The sequence below is a fragment of the Macaca thibetana genome, chromosome 17, assembly GCF_024542745.1.
Source record: "Macaca thibetana thibetana isolate TM-01 chromosome 17, ASM2454274v1, whole genome shotgun sequence".
Classification (NCBI taxonomy): Eukaryota; Metazoa; Chordata; class Mammalia; order Primates; family Cercopithecidae; genus Macaca; species Macaca thibetana.
In genome coordinates, this window is record NC_065594.1 from 33242014 (window position 1) to 33261127 (window position 19114).

The following is a 19114-nucleotide window of genomic DNA, read 5'->3' on the forward strand; positions in this document are numbered from 1 at the left end:
CATAGGGATTAATTGTAACTCAAAATAGATTGCCAATTATCTTCATTTACTATAACCTGCCATCTCATCAACTTATGATTGGAAGACCCCATTGATATCAGGGGGTTTACTGGATTGCGAAACATTCACCCACTAGAATTTAGAAATTACTGAGATTACTGAGCAACTGCTGACAGCTATTCCCCAAACCAACATATTAATCAAGTTATTTTATTGTAACGTATTCAAAAACTAGCATCTTTATTTGTCCATGTTCTATACTTTATGTAAATAATTAGAGCTTTTTTTTTTTTTTTACTCTCTTCTATTTCAATGGAGCATCTTTTAAATTCAATACTAATTTGTTGTTTCCATTGTTTTCCACTTGGCATTCTTCTTTACCTTCTTGTTGTATTTTTATCCTTTAATTTGCTTCCCTTTCTTTTACAAATTCTCTTTTCCCACATTTCCTGTGACAAATCCATGTATCCATGAATAAATTATTACAAAATCTTTAAGCTCAAAGTAATACAATTTTTCTTCTTTTATTAGACATTTTTCGTGGAGATGTGAATTATTTATAAGTGTAAGCTGTACCTTCTCTTGGCCTTATTTTTTTTGGCAAGAACATGTTAACAAAACACCAGGGATGTGGTGTAGGTCCTGCTGCTCACCACACAGAAAGCCAATCACTGAGACAACACGCATTGCCAAGGAAGAAGACTTTCTTTAATCAGGTGCTGCAGCGGAGGAGACGGCCACTCAGTCTCAAATCCATCTCCCTAACTGACTAAAACTAAGAGCTTATACAGCAGGGAAATAATGTAACCATGTTTAAGAAAACAACAACTAGGGAGGAGCAAAGAGGCATCTCCTGCAGTGACCTGGTGAGTTTCAGTTCTTTGATACTTTTTTTGAGAGGCCTGAAGGTCCTTTTCTGAGGAAGGAACACAGATAAAACAAATGCAAGTTTCAAGCTTTAACAGTAGAAGGGTCATTTTATATGTTTATAAAACAGAACAGCCTATGGGATTATTGTGCCAATTTCAGTCCCTCCTTTCTATTGATCAGTTCCTCAATCATTAGGAATCCAACTGTGGCTCTTTCTGGCTGCTTCACACTGAGGAGGGGTATTGTTGGCAGCTCCATACCATGAATGATCAGGTGGCCACTGAAGAATCAAAGGTTAATCTAATATAAAGTTTTCTTCTGAAACAGCATTTCTCCCTATGGTCTCCCATTTCCACCAAAGACAAATCACACCATCACCAAATTCCCTGCAAAATAAGCTTCAGTCCCATATACTTTGCCTGATTACTCACATAAAGTGCAGGAAGAATCATTGTCCACAAAAGCTCTCCTAAGTTGGACTTGATGAACCTCTCACAAGGCTATTCCAGTCAAAGCCCTGGGAAAATAACCAGTTCTTCCAACTGTTACAAAAGAAAACAGGTTCTTATTAAATGTATGTATGAGAAAACTATCAGAATTTTACTCTATACATTCAATAATTTTCAATGTATGTTACACATACATATATACTCTACATATTATAGTTTATAATCTGTTTTATAGAATAAAAATGAAATATATAGGCTTTTTTTCTTGTTAGTATCTCTACAAATAATTATAAGCTTTTCTTTCAATAGCTCTCATATATTATTTAACTACTCCCATGTTTAACCTGTCCCATATTGGTTTAGTTTTATTTTTAACCATTACAGTTTTTGAATAGTGTATTAATGAATGTCATGTAACACAAGCTCTGACTACACCCTTGTTTTCTTATAATAAATAGCTCTAAATATACTGTTGGATAATTTAAAATGTTTAATTGCTAAATATTTAAATATGCTATCAAGTTTTTAAATTTCCAACAGTAGTTATGAGTATGTCTCTTGCCTCATGACTTTTCCTACCATAATACCCTCACTCCACAGAACCAATGTATGGAGGCTGCCAGTTGCTGAGTATACATAGTCCAACTATACATTCTAGAACTGGAAAAATAACCATATAGTAGGTTTGGGGATCCACTAGACCACTATGGGATGGATGTGAGCTAAAACTCCAGTAATCATCTGACCTGCATAAGCCTCTTTTCTGAATAATGGACCACAGTGTCATTTGGATCTCCTGAAATTAATGTCAATGTCCAAAGTCTTAGTCCATTTATTTTACTATAAAGGAATACCTGAGACTGGATAATTTATAACAAAAATAGGTTTATATGGCTCATGTTTCTGCAGACTGTACAAGAAGCATGACATAAACATCTGTTTCTGGTGAGGACTTCCAGCTACTTCCACTTATAGCAGAAGGTGAAGGGGAGCAGCGTGTAGTGATCACATGATGAGAAGAAGAAACAGAGTGGAGGAAGGTGCCTGGTTCTTTTTAACAATCAGGCCTTGCAGAAACTAATATAATGAGAACTCACTTATTACCGCAAGGATGGTATCAAGTCATTCATGAGGAATCTGCTCTCGACCACAAACACCTCCCACTAGGTCCCTCCTCCAGCATTAGGGATCAAATTTCAACATGAGGTTGAGAGCGTCCAAACAAACCAAACTACAGCATTTTGCCCCAGCCACCTCCTTCACCCAAATCTCATGTCCTTCTCACATACAGAATACAATGATTCTATCTTAATAGTCCCTAAGAGTCTTAACTTGTTCAGGCACCAATTTACTACTTTGAAATTAAATGTTTCACCTGAGACTCCTGGCACGTTCCCTCCAGTTATAAGCCTGTAAATTGCAAAACCAGTTATTTATTTCCAAGATACAATGGTGGTACAGGCATTGGGTAAACATTCCCGCTCCAAAAGGAAGAAATTTGCCAAACAAAAGGGGCAGCAGGCCCCACACAAATCTGAAACCCAGCAGGGCAGACATTAAATCTTAAAGCTCCAAAATGATCACTGACTCCATATTCTGCCTCCTGGGGACACTGGTGCAAGGGGTGGAATCTCAGGGCCTCAGGCAGTCCCATTCCCATGTCTTTACTTCTCTCATGGGTTGAAGTCCAATGCCTGTAGCTCGTCCAGGTTTCAAGCTGCTGGTGGCTCTATAATTCTAGGGTCAGGAGGGCTTTGGCCCTGTTTCCACAGTTCCACCAGGCAGTGCCCTAGTAGGGACCCTATGCAGGGGCTCCAACTACACATTTCTGCTTGGCGTTGCCTTAGGAGACTCTTTCTGCAAGAGCTCTTCCCCTGAGGCAGGCTTCTGCCGGGGTACCCAGGCTTTCCCATCCATCCTCTGAAATCTAGGTAAAAGCCCCTAAGCCTTCACCACTCTTGTATTTTGGGTGCCTGCAGACTTAACACTATGTGTTCCATGTTTCAGCCAATCAAATTGTTAGAGCTTTTTTAACCCTTCAATCTACAAAACAGAATCCTCTTGCTCAGCTGACCCATAGCAGTAAATTCATCTTGATCCAACTTTATGTTTCACCATTATCCTTCACTCTTAATTTGTATTCTCACACATATTCCCCAGATTTCTGTCTCTATACACTGGAAAAATAAAATCATGCAGTTCTTTTAGTGTACAGTATGTTCACTTTTTGCTTCACCCAAAGAGAGATGCTGAGAATAATCAGCAGTGCCTTGAAAGGCAACAACCTCAAGGGAGGCTACTACAATTTCTCCAGGCAAAGCAGGGTTAACCTTCTCAGGCAGGAGTGATGGAAAGGCTTCTACTACTGAAAAGGAAAATTCAGCAGAATCTAGGGAGTTGATGCCTCCAGCTTTACCAGAATCTGACTATATTTCCTCCGTGCAATTTTCAGGATCCCATTCCTTTCCTATCAGTGGCCTCAGTTTAACAGAAGGCATCCTGTTGAGATGGTTGAAAATTCAATTTGTTTTGTGATCCATCCACTCTCAGGATGAGACTCTGTGTTTATATTTCAGAATCTCCATCCTGCAGTTACAGGAAAGAGGGTTTCTTTCAGGGAAGATACAGAAGTTTTTAGGTCATTTATTCAGAGCTTGTGCTGAGATTCTAATGTGCTGTCTTTTTTACCCCCAATTTCTGCCCTAGAGCAACCAGCTAATCGCATTGTGCTCATTACTTTAACTAAAAATATTCTAAGGTAGAAAAAAAATGGTAATCCAAAATTTTACATAGGCATACACACACACACACACATACTATATATATAGTGTGTGTGTGTATATATATATGTATTTGGTTAGAATAATTTAATGGTGATATTCTGTATATTTCTATTGTAATATCTCACCATGGGCTACTAGTGTCCTCTTTATCACTGGAAATAGGGACATTTGTGCCTCTACATTTAGTCAGTTTTAAGACCAAATTCCAGAAAACCCAGTACAAAATAAGAAAACTTATTTAATATTGTATTCCTCTAGAACAATGTTTGGTGTTGAAATATTTACTCTTTTCCTGTAGCAGTTGTAACAAATTAACACAAAAAAGGTCACTTAAGAGACACTTATTAGCTCACAGTTCTGGAGGGTCAGAGATCGGAAACCAAGGTGCTGGCAGAGGCACTCTCCCTCTGGAAGCTCTAGGAGATTCTACATTTCTCTCCTTTTACAGCTTCCTGTTGCTGATTTCCTTCACTCTTGGCCACATGTCTTGCTCCTCCTTTTTCATATTGTTTTGTCCTCTGTGAGTCTGTGCATAAAATTTCCCTCTGCCTTGCTCTCACTTGTGATGGCATGGAGTGCCTACCTTGATAATCTAGCATCTAAAACACATCTTTTGCCATGTAAGATGATATTAACTATTTTACCATATGAGGTAATATTTACAGGTCCAGGGATTTGGACATAATATATATTTGGGGGCGGGTCACCATTCAGTCCACTAAACTCATAAGATTCTGCACTACTCAACATCACTCTGTTCTGTTTGAAGCACGGCATTGCAGTTTGCTTTAGTATTTGGTAAGAAAAACCACTCATCTTTACTATCTATTTTTGTGCTGCTATGAATGATAATATTTCATTTTCTATTATACTTTCTAGTGACCATTGATAGTATAGAAAACACAGATGGCTTTGTAGGTTAATCTTGCATATAATAAATCTACTAAATTTTTCCATAATTCTATAAATGTCTCTTGATTTATTGTTTCTTTATGCAGATAATCATATCATCTTCAAATAACAGTACTTTGCATTTTCCTTACCAATCCTCATAACTAATATATCTTGTCTTTTAGTAATCTTGTTGGCTATGAATTTCTATCCTGTGCTTATCAGTAATTACAATAGTGAAGATGCTTACCATGTTTCATATTCTAAAGAAAGTATTTTTAACAGTTTTCCACTGAGAATCATGTTAGGTATTAATTTTTAATGTACAAGTAGGTCAAAATAAGAAAATTTCTTTCCTTTACTTATTTTTTGGTTTTAAGCATATTAATCACATTATTCTAATTATATATATGTGTATATACACACACACACACACACATATTTCTTTTGTATTATGTGTTTGGCATGTCTTTGGGAGAGGTACATTTAAAATGTCCAACTACAATAGTTTATTTGCTCTCTTTCCCTGTCTTATTTTTTAGTTGTTCTTTATAAAATTAAGGGCTATATAAAATTGGGGAGTTTAAATTTTTATAACTTTTTAATCTATTTTCTATTTATAAGTATTTAAATTATTACTACTCATGATAATTTCAGCTTACATAATATATTATTTTACATTCAAATTTTTACATTGAATTATTTTCAGGTTCATATTGCCTGTAATATCTGGCTTTAACAATTCAGTTTCAGAGTTTTATATGCTTTTTAGTTCAGTGAATTTCTTACAGACAAGATATTCTTGGATTATTAAGATATGCTTGGATTATTCTTGAATTCTTATCTTTTCTGATTGATGTAATTACTCCATATTGTAAAGACTGGCTCCCAAAAAGACATGCTATTTTCCTAATCCCCAGAACCTGTGTACCTTACATGGTAAAATATTGAATATTATTTTGTGTGGCCAAAGATGTGATTAAACTAAAGCTCTTGAAAGGAAGAGCTTATACTGAATTATCCGGGTGGGCCCCAAATGCAACCATATGTACCCTTGTAAGAGAAAGCCTCAGAAACTCCAGAGACAGATACATAGACGAGAAGACATATATAAAAGAACCAATGTGAGCCTGGAGGTACCAATTGGAGTGATGTGACCATGAGCCAAGGAATGCCCTAATCCACAGGAATCTAGGAAAGGAGAGAAAGGAATTCTCTCCTACACCCTTTGGAGGGAGCACCACCCTGTTGACACCTTGATTTCAGACTTTGAGCTTCCAGAATTGTGAGGGAATAAATTTCTGTTGTTTTGCTAAGGTTGTGGCAATTTGTTACGGCAGTCCTAAGAAACTAATACACCTCATGGACTTATATTGTAACTACTCTTGTACTAGTATTAAGTTTTGCTTTCTAGTTGGATATTTTCTGCTTAAAACTTTTTTTAAAAAAAATATCTCTTACTATTCAATTGAACTTTATCTACTGGGTTAAAATTTAAAATTCACTAAACTTCTCTGTGCCTCAGTTTTCCCAAATTCTAAATAGTAAAATGAATGCGTGGCTTGTTTTCTGCCTAGCTTACTTGTGAGGATTAAATGGGTCACTGGGCCTCAAGTCATTTGGTTTTTACACCCACATGGCTCTGCTCTCTAACTACATTTTAAAACTTAGGCTAATACTGTGGTTAACATAGGCTTGCATATTAGATATAGAGATGCTAAATAATAATAATAATAATTACTTTTTATTCCTGAGATTAAACTTTATGCACATTCTGTTCAGTAACGAAAGTAACCAGGGTAAATATTGAATGCACATATAAATACAAAACTTAAAAATTGGTATGAAAGCATAAAGTACAGCACAGTAATTTTAGTAAACCAATATTAAATGAATGTTAAGCAGTATCCATTACAATTATTTATCATATCATATTTTATTGAATAAAACATTTATCACAAACACAGAAGTATCCATAAACCTCGAAAACCAACACTGAATGAAAACATTAATAATTAGTAACATTGCATTCTAAATACCACCACCAATTTTAGAAATGCCTTAAAATTATTTTCACTCTTTTGGAATATTTTTCAAAATAAACAAAATTATTATATGACATTTAAATGAAGAATGAGGAAAAATTAAAGAGTCTATGATTTAATCATTGGGAAGTGATAAAAATTAGTTTATTCTTACTATTTTTTTCCAGTTATATAGAACAATGTAATTAAGTAACCAAAAATAAACAGTACATTTTATGGTGTTTTAAAATGTGGTTTTTGGAATTTGAAAATATGTAACCACTTGTAGAGTACATGTTTTAACTCTAAATAGATAAAAGCTTCATGAAAATATAAGAGTTAAATTAATTGCAAACTGCTAGATTTAAATTAAAAATGCTTAATATGTTATAAGAAGACAGGAACAGATGCCCACATTTATGCTAGTCAGTGGAATTCATATGCTTATACCTTAAAATGGCACACACTTAAAAAACTTGGTAAGTATTTGTTGATTTTTCAAAAATGTACATGGGAGTTTCAAATTCATCTATAAACACAGGTAAAACTAATTAGAGAGAATATTACTAGAAATTTGTTTACAATAAAACTATTAATATTAAGAGAATGCTTTACACTGTTGGCAATTTCAGTCTAAGGAATATGTAGTTTGAAAGCTATCTGTGTATTACGAAACATTCATATTTTTGACATTTGCTAATATTTATTCATCACTTAAAATAGGCCATCCTTGTCCTAACTGATTTTTTCTTATTAATATAATACTTACCTATAGGGTATGTATTATCATCACCCTTATTTACGACAGAGTAATCCATGGCAGAAAGCAGTTAAACAGAACAACCAAACTCACATAACTTGTAATGGCTGTAGCCCCGATTCAAACCTTGGTATCTAGATTTGAGTTTGGTTCTAGAACTCATAATCTTCACCATTTTGTGAGCCTGCTCCTGAAGGGTTATAACAACTACAATCAGTTATCCAGTAAAATTGATATAGAAACAGTGTTTCTCCTCTAAACACTCAGCATTTTTATCATATCCCTCTGTTCCCAAAACTCTAAGTAGCTCTGAGATTGCTGCTTTTTCCAATAACTCCCTGGATGATAAATAATAAGAGAATACATCACCTATCTGCTACATTTATATTTTAACAGTCGTATTAGAGATGTACCCGTAGACCCAAAGAGACAGATCTCAAATTGTTAAATTTAAGATGATGTGCAAGGCAATAGTAGTGATGGAGGCAGAGGGTTGGCAGGGGCAAAACTGTAAGCAGGAGACCCTATTTAGTCCACCTTATGCTGCACCATAGTGATATTTAATGTTTTCGTCTATTTGTGCTATTTGGCTAGCCTGAAAAATATAATATTCTTGCCTAGTTTAATGGCCATTTAAATGTATAATTTAATTAATCATCTGGTATTTCTGGAAAAAATAAATTGCATTCAACTGATGTTTAAAATGACAATGCCCCTGAAGTGGAACCCTACTGAGATGTTACTTGAAATGACCAAATGCCATTTTGTAATTGCCCATAAAATAATGTTTCTTAAGATTCTTGTCCAAATTCAGCATTTGAATGTGCCACCCTCTCCTTTGAAATATGCTGTGCTCTAACAGATGGAGACACAGCAGCAATCACAGAAAGGCTTTTCAAATGAGGCACATGTACCCTGAAAGCCAAAACAGCTCCAGTGTGGACAACCGGAGGCTTGTGACCTTTGCTATAGGAGAAAAGTGTCTATTGACTCTTGGACTCAATTATTTCACATACTGAGCTATTCATAGTTGGATTAAACTTTCTTAGAATGGAAATTCCAGTTTCCAGCACGAAGCAACTTTATTTTAAATAGCAAAGGTGTGCTATTTCTTCTTTTTCTTTGATATCCATTATCCTTCTGTGTTCAAAGCCACGGTGTGCATTGAGGAAAAGGAATGGAAGACACAAGTAATCAAATCATATTTTTCTGTAACTTCCAGGTCAAACAGAAGTGAGGGAAATAAGCACCTATGTAAAAATAATTTCACTTCACTCATTCTAAAATATAAGATTGCTGTAAAAATACTATGACTTTCTTTTCAAATATATGTGTATATATGTATATTTATCTTGAATCTCTTTTTGAATATATATTTTATTCTTTCCCTTTTGTTTTCAAATTGCATACTTATATTTAGCTTCCCACATAAATATTACAAATTTGTTTATTTGTGAGACCTAAGATTTCCTTCTCCTCTGGATTCCATTTTATGAAACATTTGAGGGGAAATGTTTAACCGTGGCTTATGCCAGGGTATAAGAGAACATGTAAGTCACATTTAAAAACTGAAGATAAAGAGATATATTTTTTTGGTTGTAGAGACTCCCCTCATTTCCTTCTATATGCAGATTTTGTTTAAGTGGCAAAAGTCATATATATAAAAAAATCCTAATGTGTGATGTTATTTCTTAAATAGCAGCAGCTTAAACAGAGATATCCAGTTCTCTGTTTCTAGATCGTCACTGAAATATCAAAAGCAATTTCCACAGCAAGCAAGAACATTCCCATTTGCCATAGAAATAGAAGAAAAGTGTCACCTCATATCCCTAAATTTGTAGAGTAGAAATGGAAATGATAGCAGGTTACAAGAAAGCTCTGAGAGAGGGCTCACATCTTCCTTCCCAAGTCTCACTGAGGAATCATGGGAAATGAGCAAAGAAAAGAGTAAATTTTTGTATAACTCTACTATTATCACTTATCTTAGTAGAATTCTACACATTCCTGATTTGGAAGGTAAAACCCAGGGAAATGATGGGATGGAGACAGATCTCTCAGAATCCTAGTATGCAAGAAGAGCTATTTTGGAGACTAGGCTTTGCGTGGTGACTATATTGTATGTGAGGCTGGCAGAGGTTGTCCAGATGTAGTGGAACCTTGCTGTCTTAGAGAATAAAATCAGGAAGAAGCCTGAGGATAGTCATAATTGAAGAGGTGAGCACAAAATATGGTAGAATATCTGTCTCTGGGCTCTTTCACTTCATCCAGCAGAAAAAAAAAGATGTATTTTTCCCCCAGTTTGGAAAGCTCGCAGTCCTAAGTGATTCTACTCAATGATTAATTTACAACAAATGAATCATGTAGCTTAAAGTCTGTGTCTGTATTTCTGAGAGCAAACAGGTAGAAAAAGCGAGGAACAGCAGAAAATGCACTCACCATATTTAGGAGTTATAATCACATATGTAAATGTGTGATTTTTTAAAAATATGAGTAAGTACAGATAAGCTAAGGGAAGTGGGACCAGTAAACTCATGAGAGTATATTGTCAAGGAAACTTAAAAAAGAAGTATTTCAAGAGTAAAACTCTTTTTAAAATAAGCTGTCAACCCATTGAAATGCTCGGAAGAATATGAGAACTAAACTTTTTTATCTTTTGGACTTAAGAGATTTAGACCCACAGTGAATTTATTCAGGATGATTTTAGTGAAATGATGGTGGCAAAAACTAAGAAGGCTAAAGAGCTGGTGGGGGTATGTAGTGTCCTGAATAATGTCTCTCACCGAAGATGTCCAAGCCCTAATCTCAGGAATCGGTGAATGTGTTATTTTACACAATGCAAATACTTAGAAGATGTGATTGAGTTGGTGATCGTGAGACAGTAGGATTATCCTGGATGATCCTGGTGTGTTGGCCCAATGTAATCATATGGTTTTTATAAAAGTAAGGTTTATAGGGGTCAGAGTCAGAGAAGGAGATGTAATGAAGCAAACAAGGAGATGTAATAAAGATACTTTGTTCCTGATTTTGAAGATCCTGACGGGAACAGAAGACAAGGAATGTGGGCACCCTCTAGAAGCTGCAGAGGCAGAGAAACAGACTCTCCCCTGGAATGTTCAGAAAGTGTGCAATCCTGCCAAGACCTCAGTCATAGCCCAGTGAAACCCATTTTGAAATTCTGACCACCAGAACTGTAAGTAATAAACTTGTGTAGTTTTAAGCCATTAATTATATTGTGGTAATTTGTTACAACAGCAATAGAAAACTAAGCCAAGGTGGAAAAAAAAGAGTATAAATTATTGCACTGAAAAATATGACATTGAAGCAAGAGAGTGATATCTGTTTAATGAATAGGTTTTATATTTTAATAGGTTAGGCTTGATTGTGAGTAATCATGTATTGGTTTGAGAGGGTCTTGTTGATAATATAGACACAAAACATGTAACCAATAGTATACAATTATTGAGAAGGCATAAAGGGATACTATTTATAGGGAGGATTGGCTTTTAATAAGAGATGCCTTCTTTCGTCTTGCACTGTGGAAGTAGAGCTGCTTCCAATGCTTAAACCCTCTTCAGGTGCACATATAACCAGGTGAAGTGAAGAATGCAACATCTAAAACAGAGTCGATCAAATCCTCCTTTATTTTCTAATAAACATTGAACATTCATTCATCTACATATGATGAATGTAAGGAACCAAGCATCATGTTCAAGTTTAAGGAAAGAAGGAGAATAAACAATAATGCTTTCTGCTCACAGGTATTTATGTTTCTAATGGAATTTTTTTAAAAAGCCCCATCATTCTTCCTTGACATTTCATTGGTTTGAGTGATGTCATGCAACTTAATGTAGAGAAGTCACTGGCAGAAAAGAATGAGTTATGGACAACTGCCCCAGAAAAACAGAAGAGGCATAGCTTCCCTGAGAGTAGAGATTCCTACCAGACAGAAGTGTGAGGTTAAATTATCAGCGAAAAAAGGACATATCTGTTGGTGGTAATATGTATGTGTATGTATGTGAATAAATACATTTATACATATAATTATATATGAAAAACATATGTATTACGAATCGATTTAAAATGTTAAGATGGAAGTTACTTCTCTGAATGCACTGTAGTAAAAAATAAAATTCACCTATGTTTTAGAATAACAACCAACAATAAACATAAGCAATATGCCCAAATATATATAGTCATGAATACAAAACTAAAACCACCAAACCCTTCTTCTTGTCTCTTATAGCGTTAGGCTCTCAATTAGTGGTAAATCCACCATATGCTTATTTCCTTCATTTGAGCTTAACTCCTATTGTGTCAAATTTATACAAACAAATTTAATTTTAAATTTACAGAACATATGTTGAGTTAAACTTGGAATCTCCCAGGAGTCCTACGATAAAATAAATATTCAAATTGGTAAAGTAAATTTTCACAACATAACCCCTACTTCTCCTTATTGCATATCCAACCATTTTTGTCCAAGCTGCAGTACGTAAAATACACATTGTATTATCCTAGCCCTGCCAATCACATTACTCTAATTAATATAGGAAAATCTAATGTGAATTGAACCTCAGCTAAAACTGTCACTCTACAAAGAGTTTCTCAAAGTATTTTATGAAGCTTCTGTGGTATAGAACTTCACAATATAAAATAAAATACTAAAATAAAGTCACTTCCTGGAGAAGTAGGCTTTCAGCCTCATTTGATGTATCATCCTTCTTTGAAAAAGGAGAGGAAAAGAAGTAATTATCTTGAATGAGTGAGCAGACTTCTATTTCAGGAGTGATATTGGTGACCTTAGCTTGCCTACGTTCTGAGCAAAAATGAGCTAAGTGCTTCCTTGTGGGAAGGAGCTGGGAAAATAATAAGAAAAGGGCAAGTGAGGGTTGGGGCAGAGAGGAATAGGGGTGGAAGCAAAGAAAAAAGCCATATTTGGGGCTTGCTCAGGAAAATCTCCTTTAAAAATCAGAACATTCTTTCTGATGATAATGTATTTCCTTGAATATGGAAGCTGTTGCAGTTGCCAAGAGAATACACTTTTTATACTGTTGTTGAGAGAGCATAGAACGTATCTGTATAAGATCTTTTGATAGCAAGTCCAAGCTGCAGGCAAACTGGCTTGCTATTGAGTTTTATGGGACTGGAAGTTTCTGGGAGATATGGATATTCTGAGAACCTCTGACAAATATCAATATGGTAATCATAGTGTGGACCCCTAGGGCTTTGGAATAAGGCATGTGTTTTTCAGGAGATAACTATTCTATGTTTGAAAAACATCTCCATGCTTGCTGTTGGGCCCTAACAAAAACCGAATCTTGATGATGAGCATTAAGGGACTGTGAGATCCAAACTGCCCATCATGAGTCTGGCATTATCTGATACTGCAAATCTAACAACACACATTTAAGCAAACAAACAAAAACAGACTAAGAGAGCACCAACATGTTCCCTCTAAAGGATAATCTATGTTTTCTATTAAGTATTTCTATTTCCCTTCATCTTGCCTGTTTGTGTGTGTTTTTCCCTTTTTATCTTATAAGAATAATAATGTTGGCTAGTGCTTCAGTGTAGGTTTTGGGTAGGACTGTAATTACACTGACATCAGCTAATTATAATTTGATAACTGATGGACAGGAAGAACAGTGAGAAACAAGAGGGATGAGCTGTGCTAGATATTTTTATTTTGTATCTCAGATCCAGTCCCCAGTGTTTCCCACTACTTCTTTCCTCCTAAAAGTCATCCTCTATTTAAAGCTTCAAATCAGTTTCCTTAGCTTTTAGTCACTGAATGGGTTCAGAGCTCAGCAATAGCTGCATTCTCTGGGTTCAGAGCTGGAGTGGTAACAGATTTGCATGGCTGCTACTTCCTGAATGTTTCAGCATCCCATGTCACTTCTCTTAACCCTGCCTACATATGTGGAAAAGCCTCTTCCTTTAACTTTCTTTAATAACCTTTTGAGAGTACCATCTGTTTTCTGATCATCTCTAACAGATACAGCTGTTCTGATGCAGCTGTAACAAAATTGTTTGCTAAATAATTTTTAAAAATTCAAGAAGCTGTTCTTATGAATTACATCACATGAGCACTACACATCTCTGAACGTCATGATGTCTCCAAATCACGTCCTATTTCTGTCCCCTTGCTTCCCTCTCTAACCCTTGGCCAGCATTTCTCCACACTATACTTAAAGATTCTCTCCACACCGTTGAGCCCAGTGCTGCTGGAGTCACGGATGTGATGAATTTTTAGCTCAGGAATGGAGTGACAATATTTCTTAGGTATATGACATGACAATTTTAAAAAAGTAAAAACTTAATTTTTCAAGGTCGGAACAAAAGGATCCCAACATCAACTGTGTCTGTGCCAAAGTGGCCACATTCGAATGTCATGTACTATACTTAAATGTATTTCAGTATATTAATATCCAGGACTATGAATAGCTAGGCTAGCTTCTATTATACATACCATAAAATCAACAAAAGGAAGGTTGCAGCCTTCAATTTTAGAATGTAAGTTTCTCATGGAGAGTGGAATGGCAAGAGGGTTTTGTCTGATGAGAATACATTTTCTTCGTGGATTCTCTGCTGGTGTGCAAAACCATCATATCACCTTTTTAGTCCTAGAAATGCTTTTATTTACTTTTCAATGTTTATTTGATCTGAACAGTTTGGAATTCGTAAGAATTTGGTCAAGTATACACAAGGAAAAACAAATTTAGAATCAGTGAATAAAAACAGCGAATATAAACTTTTTATGAAGCTGCAGATATAGGTTGAATCCGGATCAATTCTATTTTTGTAAAAGTTTATAACTATTTGTCAGTGTCTTTAAAACAAATATAAGTAAACCTTTGTTTTCCACATTTATTAAACTCTACACCTGTATCTTTCAGGTGAACTTATAAGTTTTGTCTCTAAACGTGTGATCTATAGAAACATGACACAAATGTATGCTTTTTAAGCTGACAGCTGACTGGCTGAAAGTTACGGCTTGATGATATAGGATTTTTGCACCAGAGTTCTAAGTCCTAGCCTGATTTTTCTTTCTTCAAATATTTTCTATCCTTTAATATACAAGTCCAGCTTTGAGGCATAGAGTGATGATAACAACATTATAGGCATAACAACTTCATTGGAATCTTTTCGTTAGAGTGTTTGAGGCAAAGTTTTTTTTTCATAGATACCATTAAAATCAATTCATGTTTCTGTGTAAGGTTGAAAGTGGCCTTTGAATTGACTACAAATAACACTGAAATGGAAAGTTGATCTCAATCCATCTTTTTAAACATAACGTTTTTTATGCTGTCTTTGATCTCTTTTTTATCTTATTTTTTTAGAGTTCTGCATTTGTAAACCATTTTCCTTGGTGCTTGATTTGACACTTTCATAAAACCTAAAAAAAACTGCTACAATAGAGAAATAATTGCCAGAAACTTTTTTTTCTTCAATGTTGCCATATTGTGCCCCCTTCAATAATCCAAACTCACCCTTGTTCGTAACATCTCTCACTCTCTCTCTCTCTCTCCCCATCTCTCTCTGTTTCTTTCTCTATCTTAGTCACTCTTGTTCTCACTCCATCACTTCAGTAAAATTTGACTTCTATGGGGAACAAAGTAAAAATGTCATCATGATTGAGTCTTACGGAAAAATGAGAAACATACTTATTACCGAGATTAATCCCCTCTTGGTAGTGTTCCAGTTAAATTTAGAGCAAATGAGTAAACCAATATTCATTAAAATTCAATACATGCATGAGGCGAGTTGACTAAGAACTATTAATAAACATTTCTTTCTATCACAACGGTTTGAGTTTGAGGGCTAGTACTGTAGCATTAATTGTTAATTTTTCTTAGGATTCATGCTGACATTTGGAGGAATTTTCACCTGATTGATACTTTTGTAAATGTTGACACATCATATAGGAATCCTTCAATAAAATTATATATTGATGTATACAATTATATTGTAGATATATTAATCATAACATCATGTATGCATAATAATGTGTTCATTTTATATAAATGAGTTGTCAATCACACACATGATTTTATCTCTTGTGATTTCACAGATAAAATTTTGTTTAATTTTTAATAATATTAACCACATGCAATATGGTAATCATAGTGTGGTGGTTACCAGGAGTGTGAATTTTAACAGCTGTTAATTATCTGAACTCAATAGAGCCTTACTTCTCTTATTTATCAAAAGGGAATAATGATTCTGATTGTATGGGTTTATGATTATATTTAAATATTAGATTGGTGCAAAATAAATTGCAGTTTTTGTCCTTAAAAGTAATGTCAAAAACCACAATTGCTTTTGCACCAAACTAATACATGATATATGTAGTCAATTTATGCAAAATTCCTTACACATAGTAACCGCAAACCAAATGGCAGTAGTCATGATGGTGGTGGCAGGAGTAGCTTTTGTTTAATTTGTTCTTTTTGCCTTTTCAGCTGTTCCCAAGTGTCATTTAGACATGAAGGAGGCCTACAGTAAAATAAGTATGCTGAATGTTCTGAAATATTTTTCTTACTGCTGTTCTAAAAAAATCACCACAAACTTAGTGGCTTGAAACCACAACACTTTAGCATCTTAGATCTCTGGGTGTTAGCAATCCAAAATGAATCTGACTGGACTCAAATCAAGGTGTTGCCGGGATTGTGTTCCTTTTTAGGATGCCTACGCAGGGAATCTGCTTCTTTGCCTTTTCCAGCTTCTCAAGGCTGCCTACATTCCCTGGCTCCTGTCGCCTTCCTCCATCTTCAAGGCCAACAGACTTGTAACTCTCTGTGCTTTACTTTATAGTCATATCTTCCTGTGACACTCCCTTCTGCTTACCTCTACCACTTTTAAGGGCTCTTGTGATTTCACTGAAGACACCCTCAATGATCCAGGAGAATCTTCTGATCTCAGGATCTGTAACTTAGTCACATCTGAAAATTCACTTTGCTTTGTGACATATTCACGGGTTTTGGGAATTAAGACATGGGCATTGTTGAAGGATAATTCTGCCTAGCTCAAGAGACATCCATCTTTCAAAATAGACCTTATACTCTCTTCTGGTTAATAAGTTAGCTCTCTTCACTAATGAACTTCGTAAATTAAAAATATGTAAATAACTGGCACATATAATTTAAAGAATTATAACAAAATGAAAACATCTACCACTCTGATTAAGAAACACATTATAAGTATATTTAAAGCTTACTGTGTAGTCCTAACTAATCCAATTTTGCTTTGTTACTCACACCTAGAAGCAATTAGCATGCCAAATTTATCAATATAAACATTATTTTTATTTTTTCTAGTATACACACACACAAAAATATATAAAAGATATATTTTGTTTTTTCCTATCTTTGAGCTTATATAAATTTGTTTTTGAGTAATATGATTTTCAACATTCATCTATATTGATACAATATAGCTGTATTTTATTTAATGGTAGCATAATATTTTTGTTGGAATACATTGTAATTTATCTTTTCTAATATTGATGAGCATTTGTTTTATTCCCTTGTTATGATCTACAATATCATGTCAAGCTTATGAACATCTCCTGGTATTCATGAGTGAATATTCCTCAGAGAAGATGTCTCGTATTAGAATTGGTTAATGGAAATATGACATTGCTTAGCATCCTTTTCAACATTTGGTTTTGTCAGACATCTTAACTTCTGAAATGTTCTGGATATTAATCTGCACTGGGATTTTAATTTATAGTTATTTTTATATAATGATATGGTACACTGAATGCTTCTTGCTTCTGCAGTTTTTATTTCCTTTGAAATATCTGTTTATGGATTTTGCCTATTGTACATACTTTTCTTATTTATTCAAAAATTATTTATAAATTCTGGATACTAATATTTTATCAGTTACAAGCGTTTTAAATACATGTTATTAATCTGAAACTATCTTTTTATTCTCTTCCCTAATAAAGGATCATAAAGTCATTTCCTTGTATTTTAAACTTCTGCCTTTAAAATTTAATCTTTGCTTATTGCTGGAAGATCACAAAGGCAGGATAGACACTACAAAATATCTTATTCTTAGTCAACAGAGAAATCTTAGGATTTCAAGGCTTCCCTACTAATTTGATTTGTAGGAGGTAAAATTGAAGATTTCTGATTGGAAGTGAATATAGATATTTTACTTTCATTTTTTCACAGCTTAATATACAGAATGCCATGCTACAAAGTGTTGAGTCAAGTGACCTGAGTTAGTGACACACTCTGCAAAATCAGTCAATGGAGTCATTAGCACAAAGATTATGATGTCCTATGAATGGATCAGTTCACCAATGTAAATTTGTAAGGAGGCTGAGAAGAAACATCCAAAGAGAGACAAAAGAGGCGAGTCAAAAAAGCCTAACATTGAGGAAGTTAAGGAAATTTTTATTTCAAGGAGGTTATAGTTTACAACATCAAATACTCCCTGAAGAATAGAAATATTCTTTTGACATAGCAAAAATAAAAAAAAAATCAGTAAAAATTTTGCTAAGAGCTCGCTCAGTGGATGAATAAGGAATAGAATTTGTAATACAGTGATCTAAGCAGCAAATGGAAAAAGAGGAAGCAGATGCAGGGATTTTGGATTTTTTTTTTTGCAAGCTCGGTAATACCAGGGAATAGAGAGAGAGAGGAAACCGGAAAGGCTTGAAGTTTAAGAACAAATGGGAGAAGCCTGAGGATTTTTCAAAAGTGCAAGTAGAAAAAGAGAGAAAGACTAGAAAAAATAAAACATGGTCTAATAATTGAAATGAAATTCCTGAAGTAGCATTTATAGGATTCAGAGAACAGGTAGAGGAATTAGCCCCAATCAGGATGATATATTTGTTATCATAATGAGAGAAAGAAATTAGTTATAATACACTGTCACTTTTGTAGATGGGATGTCAGGAATTTAAAGGAGTTCTTATCTGAGTACTTTTATATTTCTGTGAGGTAGGAGACAAGATTTTCAGCTAAGAATGAGTGGGAAGGTAATAGAGTAGGATGGTTGAGATAAGAAATGGTTTGATTAGGTATTATGGAAAACTGAGAAAAATCTTATCAGAACTGAGAAGAATTGATGAGCAGTGTAAATGACTCCATTGTGGTCAGAGAACATTACATGGTGGAGGCAATTTTCTGAGGGTTTTGTGATTTTTCTCCAGTCAGATTCAACTGCCTAGGTTTAAGAACAAAGACATCAGTCAGTTGGATTGCTCTAGCTTAGGGTTTGCTAGCTGGGTTCAAAGAAGTAGATAATTGAATTGAAAATTTTCGCAAAGACTTAGTTGAAAAAATTGAGAAGCTTTGTAGGCTCAAGAGGAAGAGAGTGAAG

At 34.7% G+C, this 19114-nt stretch overlaps 1 long non-coding RNA gene across 3 annotated transcripts in view; it reads right to left on the bottom strand.

Annotated features, from left to right (window-relative positions):
- The window catches only part of LOC126940191 (uncharacterized), a 41711-nt gene that overhangs the window by 12619 nt on the left and 9978 nt on the right, over window positions 1–19114 (bottom strand). Inside the window, exons 3-7 of one of the 3 annotated variants that reach the window (XR_007720658.1) lie at window positions 15268–15379; window positions 14247–14365; window positions 7787–7967; window positions 1302–1412; window positions 1060–1150 (exon numbers count right to left, since the gene is read on the bottom strand). This is a non-coding gene — a long non-coding RNA (uncharacterized LOC126940191). Of the gene's footprint in view, window positions 1–1059; window positions 1151–1301; window positions 1413–7786; window positions 7968–14246; window positions 14366–15267; window positions 15380–19114 lie in introns of those variants that run through there. The other 2 variants (XR_007720656.1, XR_007720657.1) reach the window with 2 other exon arrangements.